Below are 13,156 nucleotides of genomic sequence, written 5' to 3'. Positions count from 1 at the left end.
GATTCGAACCTGCGACAGTAGCGGTAGCGCGGTTCCAGACTGAAGCGCCTAGAACCGCTCGTTCACTCCATCCGGCTCTAGGCGCTTCAGTCCGGCACCGCGCACCTGCTACTGTCGCAGGTTAGAATCCTGCCTCGGGCATGGATGTGTGTGATGTCCTTAGATTAATTAGGTTTAAATAGTTCTAAGTTCTAGGGGACTGATGACCACAGCAGTTAAGTCCCATAGTGCTCAGAGCCATTTGAACCATTTTTTGAAGCTCCTAGAACATCTCGGCCACAGCTGCCGGCTCTAGAATAAGGAGAAGACTTTCTCAGTCAAATACTAAACGATGACGACAGGTGGATCAGTCACTACGAAACACATAGCTGGCCGCACAGATTGGTATAGGAACACCCTTCTTAGCATACAGAAATGAAATTGAAGATACTAATGAACTTCAGAAAAGCTAATGATGACATGACCTCGGATGTGAAGTCCCATAGTACTTAGACCGATTTGAACATTGTTCTTGAAAGCGCTGTAACATTCTTTCGCCATCTCCAAACGTTCTTGTTTGTGTTCGTCATTGAGATGGTGTACATCAGTTAAGACATTTATGGACGACTGCAAGTGCTGAAAGGTCGCCATTGTTCAACTCATGCTCAGTATCAATAGTTCTAGGACGAAGGTCATCAAGAATGATTCGCTCATCTGACTCGATGTTCCTACACATTTATGAAGTGCATTGCCCCACCCGAACACTCTTCGTCGCAGACATCTACACGTCCACATTTAAAGCCGGTTACTAAATCACAGTAAATATTTCGTTCACAGATACAGCAGTCACCATACTTGACGTGCATTCTGCGACTAATCTCTGCAGCGTAAGTGACTTCAGAGTAGATTAAACTTATGAATCCCCTCAAATCTTGGCTGGAGTTCACGAAGAAGGCGCACTCGTAATGAATTGCTCTGAAATCACTGAATCGGCCAGCCGGAGTAGCCGTGCGGTTCTAGGCGCTACAGTCTGGAACCGAGCGACCGCTACGGTCGCAGGTTCGAATCTTGCCTCGCGCATGGATGTGTGCGATGTCCTTAGGTTAGGTACGTTTCATTAGTTCTAAGTTCTAGGCGACTGATGACCTCAGAAGGTAAGTCGCATAGTGCTCAGAGCCATCACTGAATCATCGCAGCCAACGGTCAAGAATCACAGTGGGGATTAAAGCACGTAGTTGTCGAGCAGGAAAAAATTATCTTGATATATTGACTTGTTTTCGTATAACGCTAGTATTAAGAAAGCCTTAGTTTATCACAAATTTGTGAAGAAGTGGCGAAGATAGAGACAAAAAACCGAAAGGCAAAATTTCGGCCCGCGAGGACAGTCGGTTGTTACAGGTAACAACGGGATAAAAGTTCACTCAGGTGCAATGAATTGCGAGACGTACGCCTTTGCTTCCCGACAGTGACCGCGCTCGTGTGGTGCAGAGTTCTTCGTTTCGTGCACTCGACGCAGCTACAGACCGATCGACAGCGTCTTCCAGGCAGCGGCATTCCTGTGGTCGACGCCTTGTCGGAGTAGCGACATTCTAGCCGAGCGCGGCCTTTATGTGGCTCAGTCTGTCGGCCCTCTCGCCCGCCGTTCTCCAGAGCCTCTTTTGTTTCCCACAGGAGGGTCGAAGGCACGTCGAACTCGCGAGAAAAAGAGGAGGGAACGGGGGAAGAGGGGGGGCGCGGGAGAAGAAGGCGTGCGAGGAGCAGGGTCCGCTCTGAATGTCAACACACGAGCGTTTTAACAGGTCGTCGTAAATTTCAGATCACAAAAAAAGCTTAATGAGAAGCTTAAAAACCCGAAACTTACGCGTAAAAGGGAACGCGAGAGGAGAAAAATGAAAATAAAAAAAGGGCGAGAGAAGAAGTTAGGGCCTGGAGAGGACTGTTAACGATAATAAATGTCAAACGCAGAAAAAGTTTACGTAATTGCAATTAATAATGTGTTCGAGAACAAATCGGTTTAGAAAGCGAGTAATTAAACCCTTAAAAAGCCGTCACCTCGTTTTAAATTATATGAATTGGCCATGCAGCATTGATAATATTTCTCTCCCTCGAAGATCGTTATTGTTAATCCAGCACATTTTCTTTGCACGTGAGTGTGAATCGCTTGCTGGGAAAGAATGGCAACGCGAGCAGATAATCTCGCTCGTTCAACCGTGCTGTCGCATATCAGGAACAGAGGGACTTTAACGCTAGTTTCATTTATTCGCTATATGTCAGATGCAGCTGACGTACGACTTGAGGTACTGCGAGATTCGAAACCAAACAATTATCGAATAAAGAACTGAGGCGAATGCTTCTCGTTAACGATGTGTCTTGAGAGAACGATTGTCACTTTCAGACACAGAAGATCTCCAAAGGTGTTTCCAATTCCACGTAACATTATCTATTTATTGTCATAGAACAATATGGAATACTGGTTGAGAACCAAGTTCTCTTCGACACCGTATCCATTCAGATATTCGACAAATACTAGCATGGATTCGACGATAAGGCGAATGCCGATCTCTTCTTTTGTCGGATGTAACCCAACATGCATACAGTGTCTAATGACTTCATCGTCTGCTTGGAGTTATACTGTAACTTCTCTTTGTTCGTGCGTCATATCTGGCGCTAAGGCCTTTGGAAGAAGAGTGTCCAGAGACTACCTGCGGTCAAATACTTCTTTCTAGAAAGAATATTTGTTTCTAAATGTTTCCTCCTACAATTATTTGTACCCAAATGAAAACAATAAGGTTACCGGCGCGACGCAAGTTGAGGTAAACGAAACCATTCGATATTCGTGAAGAAAGTAAAGGCGTCTGAAAATGATGGTCTTTCAAGCGAAATCTTAAAGCGGGATACAGTGAGTGAAAGGAAATGAACTTTGACGTAAACCATTTACAGAATTTATGGAGAAAGACATTTTCCCAAACTTGAACGATAATATAACTGATGTCACTAAAAAAATCCAGAGGAAATATAAAAAAGCTTTAGTCTTAGCCTCCTTCTCTTCCTACTTATCGTATGACACTTTATTTGATATTTGTGCATTTGAGAAAGCATTACAGTCAGTTTCAACAAATTATCATATTTACCCCAATAAAAAAGCATTCACTGGTCATACTTACTTTATGTCAGTACACTGTCAGGAACGTGCAGTGCTGCAGCTCCCGTTCCGATTTCTTAGAACAGCGAGGAAAGAGGAGTTAGGCAAGGCGACTCGATATTCCAAGAATTATTCTCAGCAACACTAATGCTAGGTTTGGACCATTAAACTTGGAAAACCGAGGAGGAGCGAGAGTTTACTGAAAATATGTGAACCATCTCCATTTTCTGCTGATGGTGTGCGGTTTGATTCAAATACTGACAAAATTATACAAGTTACAATAAGACTAAAGTAAATCGTAATCAGCACACTGAAAAGAGAATTGCAAAAACAAATTATGAAATCATACAACCAGATGGTATGTTTAATCTTTAAGTGAAATGAATACGGTCCTTGCATGATCACGATGTAACAATAAATGACAACTTACAATCGGTATGAACCACCGAATACTTCTTGTGACCAAGAGATGTGAGCTGTCCCCGAGAAACACATTCAAAAACTGAGTGTAGAACACTGAAAAAAACCAGATATAAGACGGGAATAGATACGAGAGAGACAGGAAAACAATGAAATGTATTAGAGGGAAGACAGGAGAGCAGTACGTAGCTGTCACAGTGAATGGATGGTAAATGGATAGACGAAGTTATTTACTGAAATCCAAGGTAGGAATGGCGGGTTGGAGACAATTGAAGATACGCAATGTTATCATGGATAAGTTGGAGATCGTAAAGCATGGAGAAGTTTGGTGCTGCTCTTTACCCGGAGGGTGTACTTGTAATAGTTACTGATGCTGCTAAAGTCGCTAACTGCTGCTAACCGCTAGACTACGACCTCTTATTTACGTCGTGTCATTCAATGAGTGTAAAGATTTTACAATCGTTCACAAGCAAAAGGGAGAGCCGCATTACATAACATTCGTATTCTTGACGTGATTACATTATTATGAATTGTATGAAACAAGAAAGAAATAAAATATCCATAATCATAAGCAGTTGTTATTGGTGTCTACATAGGCTACAGTCACAGTAATGTTACTTCACACACATGCAAGGGGCCATTAAATAAATTATTAATTTGGCTCCAGGAATGACAAATCATATTCTGAACAGCTATTTATTTTAAAGGCAGTCAGTGACCACAGATTTAGGACTTGAGTAAATATTATAGAATTGTTTGTGGATTTCAAAGCCGACTTTCATTCTTTTGGCAGAGAAACTGTAAATAAAATAGTACGAGAATCGGGTTAAAGTCTAAATTAGGAACTACAGTCCGTGAAACACGTATGGACCTACGTATCCCCAAGTTTCTTGTGCTCTAGGTAAAAACAGTGAGAATCTGAAAAGAATAACTCAACGACAAAAAAAAAAAAAGATTCACCAGTAACATTAGTAAAAGAAGGTGTGTCGCATTGCTATGCTTTCTGAAAATGTGAAATTGTTCTAATATAAACCAAATTTGTAGATGAATAGTTAGCAAGATGGCCTCAAAACATTCTGCAGGCAAAACCAAAATTTTAACAAATATTAAAAATACGCCGAAATTTCTGGAAACAGAAATTGGCCAAATAGGGAAAGTTAAATCTTACAGGTCTTGGTGGAAAATTGAAGAAAATAATTTGGAAGAAATTGCAATAGAAGAACGGAGAGATTAAACTGAAAAGACACACGCTATACATAAAGATATTTGCAGTAAAATATGCCTGTCTGTAAACGCAAAAATGAGGCATTACAGTACAGTAATTGTGACATAATGTCTACATGCAAGAGAATGTCTTGCATTCAGGTATAATTTATATATATTAGAAATACAGCAAGAGCTAATAATTCGAAAAATTTGAGGCGTAGGGAAAGCAGAAGAACGAGAGTAATTGCAAACTAACGATGAAATTTATCGAAGCGTAGAAAACGATACAGAAGTAAAGACCAAAAGAAAAGACTTGCACTTTTTGAACATTTACATCGAATGCAAGAAAGTAGATTAACCAAAAGATCTTCTCAGACACTTATTGAATAATAAATCAACTTAACTTGGATCCACGGAGTACAAATGAATTTGGAAAAAAAGTGACATAAAAGATGAAGAAAGAGAAGGCAAAGGGAAAAAATATGGAATAAGGTTGGTTGGTTGTTTGGGGGAAAAGACCAAACTGCGAGGTCATCGGTCTCAGCGGATTACGGAAGGACGGGGAAGGAAGTCGGCCGTGCCCTTTCGAAGGAACCATACCGGCATTTGCCTGGAGAGATTTAGGGAAATCACGGAAAACCTAAATTAGGATGGCCGGACGCGGGATTGAACCGTCGTCCTCCCGAATGCGATTCCAGTGATGGAATAAGGAAGGATTCCGAGGCAGGAGAGTGAAAAGTATCGGAAGTGCTCAGAAGATATAAAGAAAGACCATAGTTAAGAAATGAAAGAGTACTGGGAAGAAGAAAAATACAATGAATAAGGAATTGACATTGACAAATGGCCCTTAATTCGCCCATCCAAGAATAAAAAACAAACAATATTAGTACCCTGTTATCCTAAGACATAAGTAATAATGATGACAATAATAATAATACATCCCCATTAGATGCGTGTTTCATAGGCGGGTAGTGAGAAGATGACGAACACTACTTATGGTTGGAATCCATACTGGTATAGCCGGAAAAGGCTAGGAGCTTACCTGAAAATTTGTGCTGAAGACTAATCGATACTGTTGTTATTGTCAGGTAATGAAACATTCACACGAACTACTCGTTTCGCGGTCGTTTCTCTGAACAAACACTTGTTGTCAATCTCATGTAAGAGAAAGGGCACTGCGACTGGTTTGGATGTTAAAAGCAAATTATAAATATGGTTTGTAAATGAAGTACCCATTCTCTTCTCTGATTTTCAAAATGTCATCCCACATCTTGTTGTAGGGGTCCAAGTGTGCAACATCGCAGGTACTGAAAGAAAAAGGTCGCTGCGTTCGTCTTCTGCAGGACGTCGTAGATGTGTGACCCCCTTGGAGATCATTTCATTAGTGGTTAGTCCCAGTATGATGTGTTTAACATCACCAACGATGCCACCACGTTAACAAACAAAGCGAATTATGATATCCTGCTAACAGAATAACGTGTGGGAAAGTAAAGGCAACTAGGATAAAATTTCGAGCTACCTAGTCTTGGCTACTATTTCCGGCCCTATAAGTCCTTATGTAAGCATACCATCACACATAATTAAACATTAGATTCCCTTTTTTGGAACGATCTACAGCATTTCTCTGAAAATACTACATTGTGGCACTATACTTGCCTGGTTCATTAACTACTATGTGAAAACGAATGATTATGTTTCTCATAGGTTCCCAGAACAATGGTAAAAAAGTAAGCGTGGGGTTCATACATTCTGATGCAAACTTACAGCGTCCTATATAGACCAACTATGTTGTGCTCTTCAGCAAAATCTGGTGATAAAGCAGCTACTTATACCATTGTGCATCGAAAAGTTAAAGGTATTTCAAATATTTTCTTCGCCTCATCCGTTCTTTTGTGTTTACAATAATATTAAATGTAGTCATATGTAAACTTGTAAAAAGTGACAAAATGCATATGCTACAGCATGTAGCTGATAAGGTGACATCGTTTAATCTATAAATTATTTTAATTCTTTTCTTTGAGCCTTCTACTTATAAATCCATGGCAAGTCAAGTGTGATTATCAAACAGAATAAATATCAAAAATTTATAAAGCAAACGGAAGAAAGGAGACACTCTTGTATGATGTCAGATTTTTTATATTCTGTTAGATATTTTTCTATTCAGCTTTTATATTTTCCGTGGACTGAGCTCATACTAAGGTTCAAATATCAGTCACCATGCGTTACAGTGGTCGGCGTTGTAGGTTTCGTAGTATGAAATCACGTGTAACTCTTAACGTACAGTGTCCCAATCAGTTGTGCGAAATAATAAAGGGCTCGTCGAATTCGTGCTACGTAAATAACAACAACGTTAAAGACAAAAACCTGAGCTGGGATGACAATTAATATGTAGATGAAACATGCTGAACGAAATACGGATGTCGTATAGAGTCGAAAGAAAATATTTTAGTTTAATGAACGATATTACTATTCAAATAATTAACAGGATTGCATACTTGCCTGAAGCAGTGCATTTACTTCCACCACATTAAGGACGCTGAAAGGGAAATAGAAGACACTGCTTTATTGAAATCCACAGAAATCATGACGATGACTGTAGCCCAGTTCATATTGGTAAATAAAGGTAGGGATCTTCATCTGAGGAAATTGATCTGTGTTCTTTTAGAAGCATATGCACACTGATGAATGGAAAGAACAGCCCAACGAGTACAGAATGTAGATTGAGAGTGGATTGAAGAAAGGCGAAAGTTATTAGTATCAGAAATGAGAAAGCGAGGAAACACCAGAACAGTAGATCAAGAAGGAATTCTGCTACCTATGCAGCAAAATAACCCCTGATGGACGGGGCAAGGAGAACATAGAAAGCAGACAAAAACACGATTCCTTGCCAAGACACGTCTAACACTGTCGAACATAGACTTCAACATGAGGAGCAAATTTCCAAGAATGTGCTTTTAGAGCACAGCATAGTACGGTAAGTCGCCGAAGTGGCGTCAACTCGAAAGACTTGCACCAGGCGAATTGTACGGTAATGAAACACGGAATGTCGGAAAACCTACAGAAGAGAATCGAGGCATTTGATATGTAATACTACAGAAGGACGTTGAAAATTAGGTAGCGCTGTAAGGTAAGAGATGAGGAGATTCTTTGCAGAATCGTCCAGGAAAGGAATATATGGAGATATGGAGAACACGACAATGAGAAGGGGAAGGACAGCAGGACATCTGTTAAGAGATCAGGAAATGGAAAACTGGAAACTTGCGGTAAGGACTATGGGACCAATCTGCTGAGGTCATCGGTCCCTAGGCTTAGGCACAACTTAATCTAACTTAAACTAACTTACACTAACGACAAGACACACACCCATGCCCGAGGGAGGACTCGAATCTCCGTCGCGGCGAGCCGCGCAAATCGGGACAGACACCTCATACCGCACGGCTACACTGCGCAGCTCAGGGAATGACTTCCATGAAACTAGAGTGAGCTGTAGAAGGTGAAATCTGTATTACTCTGGAATCAAGACGTTGGCAGAGATGAGGAACTTGTGGAGGAACCCAGTCACTAGGCTGATTAAAAAAAAAAAAAAAAAAAAAAAAAAAAAAAAAAAAAAAAAAAAAAAACCACACAAGTTCTTACACACTGAAGAAGACGTCTAGTTATGCAGCGAGATGTTTGTTTGTAATCCGTTGATCATCTCCATTGAGAATGTCGATACATTCCAACATTGCAGGAATTGCAGCTATGTGCGGGCAGCCAGCATGTCAATGATCGTACTGGTTTGTATAATCTTCTTGTTTGATGACAGAATGACAGATGTCCCACCCAACGACTCACCGTGCTTTTCTTCTCTGCCAGGCATCCGTTGACAAGCTGCAAGCACCTCTGAATCTCTGCTTTGCTCCCGTTTTCCGCCTAAAGAAACTGGATGATAGCTCTGCCTGCTTTGAATGCACCTCCATTACAGGTACTGTTTTGAAGGCTACGTATAGTGTCGCACCCCACTGGAACTTCATGAAACTTAGGGTCTGAAGCAGGAATCTTACATGGTGTCCCACAACAAATTCCGCATTGCTTCAGGAGCCACCGGGGTGGAAAAAAAAGTTGCATTAATTATTGGTCGCCCCAGGTATATGTCTGTAAACGTACATTCTGCCCTGCCACATTAAGAATGCAAAGGAATGTAGTAAAATGAAGAAAGACTGCTTCATTAACACCCACTGAAATTACGGCGACGACTGTACGTCTCTTCTGTAAATAAAGGTAGACATCTTAGCAATAAACTGAAGAAATTCGTCGGACTGGGCACTTTTAGAAGCTAACATACAGCGCATTCCACTTACCTTGGACATCCAAACAGGTGAAGAGGAGAATTATTGAATAAAAATATACGGTGGTACTTAAAAAGACATACGTGTGTTCGTACACCATGTGATCAGAAGTATCCGGACCCCTGGCTGAACACGATTTACAAGTTCGTAGTCCCTCCATCGGCAAGGCTGGGATTCAATATTGTGTTGGCCCAACCTTAGCCTTGCTGACAGTTTCCAGTCTCGCAGACATACGTTCAACCAAGTGCTGCAAGGTTTGTTGGGGAATGGCACCCCATTCTTCAAGGAGAGCTCCACTGAGGAGAGGTATCGATGTCTGTCGCTGAGGCCTGGCACGAAGTCGGCTTTCCAAAACATACCAAAGGTGGCCATAGGACTCAGATCAGGACTTTGTGCAGGCCAGTCCGTTACAGCGATGTTACTGTCGTGTAACCAGTCCGCCACAGGCCGTGCATTAAGAAAAGGTGCTCGATCGTGTTGAATGATGCAATCACCATTTCCGAATTGCTCTTCAACAGTGGGAAGCAAGAAGGTGCTTAAAACGTCAATGTAGGACTGTGCTGTGATTGTGCCACGCAAAACAACAAGGGGTGAAAGGCTCCTCCATGAAAAACACGACTACAACAAAACACTACCGTCTCTGAATTTTACTGTTGGCACTATATACGTTCACCGGGCATTCGCCATATCAAAATTCTCTCATTGGATAGCCACTTTGTGTACCGTGATTCGTCACTGAACGTTTTTCTACTGTTCAATCGTCCAATTTTTACGCTCCTTATTCCACGCGAGGTGTCATTTGGCATGTACAAGCATGATGTGTGGCTTATGAGCAGGTTCTAGATCATGAAATACAAGGCCTCTCACCTCCCTCCTAATTGCCATAGCATTGCAATTTGTAATTCCTGTGTGATAGTCTGGATCGATTTCTGCCCATTGTACATTACGACCCCCTTCAACTGTCGGCGGTCTCTCTGTCAACAGGCGAGGTCGGCCTATACGCTTTTCTGCTGAACGTGCCCCTTCACGTTTCCACTTCACTATCACAACGGAAACAGTGGACCTAGGGATGTTCAGGAGTGTGGAAGTCTCGAGTACAGACGTATGACACAAGTGACACCCAGTCACGTGACCACGTTCAAAATACGTCAGTTCTGCGGTGCACCCGATTCTGCTGTCTCACGATATCTAATGACTACTGAGGTCACTGATACGGAGTACCTGGCAGTAGAAAAATGGCTCTGAGCACTATAGGACTTAACTTCTAAGGTCATCAGTCTCCTAGAACTTGAACACCTTAAACCTAACTAACCTAAGGACATCACACACATCCTTGCCCGAGGCAGGATTCGAACCTGCGACCGTATCGCTCGCGCGGTTCCAGACTGTAGCGACTAGAGCCGCTCGGCCACTCCAGCCGGCCACCTTGCTGTAGATTGTAGCACCTAATATATTAAAAAAAAAACATATGTTTCTACGGGTGTCCGGATTCTTTTGTTCACATAGTGTATCTTGGAAACGAATCAAGTTAGGATGAGGTATAATCATGGTTTTTAATGCCTCCTGTTTAGTAAACACCATTTTCTTGATAGATTTACTTTACTTTGCTTTCTGAGAAGAAAGTTTGGGTGGTCAAGGTTATGGGGCACGCTGTGTGTTCTTGGTAAATGAAAATGAGCTGGTGGCATCGTTGGTCGGGAGGCCCCATGCTGGAAGTTCGGCCGCCAAGTGCAAGTCTTATTTTCAGTCGACGCCTCATTGGGCGGCTTGCGCGCCGGGGATGAGGATTCAGTGTTGATGAGGGAAACACTACACCCAGTTGCCGAGAGGTCAGTCTCCAACGCAGCCGGGAATCGAACCCAGGCCGGCTTGCACGGGAGGAGAGCACGTTACCACCCAGCTAAGCAGGCTGTATTCTTGGCCAGAGCTGTAGGCAGTTTGGGAGCTGTACGATGCGATCACAGTCATTGAGCCCGGGGAGATTTCTAACGGCTTGTATGTGTCGCCTGATCCAAGGGCTCCGCCAAGGGTCGTGCGATGCTCTGGCACGCACCACTGCAGTCTCCCAGGCTGAAGACCAGCCGGTCGGCGCGGAGGGGTCAAGACGGGTGTCGGGTGTAGGGTCAGGGTCGGTCCGCGGGCCGCGGGCACACAGGAAGACGCTGCAGGGGGCTGGCGGGCTGGCTGGCTGGCTGGCTGGCTGCTGGAAGACACGGACCGGCCCGGCACTGTGTCACGAGCACCAGTCTGCAAAACGGGGTGGGGCCGCGCCCTCACAGGGGTGCGTCCGCCGGCTGCAGCGCGAATATTATTCCTGTTTACTGCGGTGCCGCCGCTTGCACGCCTGCAGCTGTCGGCGCAGCGCCTGCCGCCTCTGCTGGTAAGAACGCCGACGTCGGCCAACACCATCTGCCTCTTCCGCTCACGCAGTTCAGCACCCTGTTTGCCGACAACACGCCCTCGGAATGTGAAGTGTTTATCAATGTGATGCGGTTGACCTAATTAGAAACAACAAGCACGGTTTCATGTGAAAGTGGACAGAAGATATTTCAGTGATTTCTACGATATTACGCGACAGTTCCACCGACATTCACACGTTTATGTCGAAATAAGCAACTGGAAGTTTGCTTAGGTTTTCATTGTGATCTTTTGAATTTGTAATTAAGTTACGTTTTAACAACTACCAGTCACTCAAAATGGTTTTTCCTTTTCAACTGGGGAAGTGGTGCCACGAAATATAAGTGCACTGGACTGATGCCGGTTCGAACGTTCACTAGATATTTTAGATACGTCTGTATTTTGTCTCAGGTGAAGACAAATTTCTAAGAATACTGCCTCGCTTAGTATACGTTCAAGTAGTTTTGAACTACAAAAGAGCTTGTTAAATTGAAAAGGTGATGAGAAAGACCTTTCTACAACATATCTTTGTAGAAAACTCGTGGATTATGACCCTCATCAGCCAAAGAAGAAGGTAATAAAGTATTACATTTTGTTTTAATCTAGATTGCTTGCTGTATTTGATCTTACTGGTCAGCGAATCATCTAATTTCTAATGTTGGTCCTGTAGCTTAGCGTGGCAAGTTCTTGAATGTAAACACCTTCTCGGAGAATACGCAGAGTGATAATTTTCGCTCCAACCTAAGGTGACTGATAAAGTGTTTTTTCTTCTCTTGAGCTCCTGTCGTTGTTCGTTGGAAGATTGTTTCGTTATCGTCTTTGCTTAGTAGCTTTTCTTTTTGTTCCGCCGTGTCTCCAAAAGAACAGTGCAGGGACTCTCCAGATGGTGTTGCTTTAGCTTAGTGCTGTGCTGCAGCTAGATATAAATGTAACAGACGTAGTACGGTACCATGTTTGTTTGTGGGTGTGAGTTTGTGTATGTGTGTTTGTGGGTGAGATAGATAGATAGATAGATAGATAGAGAGAGAGAGAGAGAGAGAGAGAGAGAGAGAGAGATGAGTAGAAGACACTCCGCGAAATATATCTAATAATGAAAAATATTGAGCCAAAGAAAAGTAACAAGGATTCCCACACTTATATAAACGTTCATAGGTGACATAATTTGGGAGCTGTTGCGCATCAGCGGGTTACCAAAAATTTCTACGGTGTTGTGGTCACTAATGTCACTTTTGTCTTTGGTCATCTTGATAGAGTTTGAAAGTTGTGGAACTGACAGCTTCAAAACAATTGGATTAATCCAATTGTTATTAATTGTGGAAGAGAAAGACACCTCGTTCTATTTAGGACGAGTGTGTGGCACTCTGACTAATATAGTGCCGATTTAGGAAATGGATTGTGTTAGATAGATATTCAGTGTCCGATCACTTCAAAATATCATTTCAGTGTGATAAGAATAATACAATTGTTGCTTTCATTTGTTTACGGTACCAGCGTGATCCTATGGAACCTGACTTGTAACTGATGTATTTATCTTTGTTAGGACCAATGCTATGCAATACACAGATCGAAATACATATTTTAGTAGAGACAATGGATTTAACAGCTGTAGGCTGTAAATACTTAACGTATTGTAAACGTAACCTTGTTCCATTATTGATACAGTTTGTAAATGCGTAACATACTG

Source organism: Schistocerca gregaria, chromosome 1, assembly GCF_023897955.1.
Source record: "Schistocerca gregaria isolate iqSchGreg1 chromosome 1, iqSchGreg1.2, whole genome shotgun sequence".
NCBI classification, from domain to species: domain Eukaryota; kingdom Metazoa; phylum Arthropoda; class Insecta; order Orthoptera; family Acrididae; genus Schistocerca; species Schistocerca gregaria.
This window is presented reverse-complemented; position numbering follows the sequence as displayed.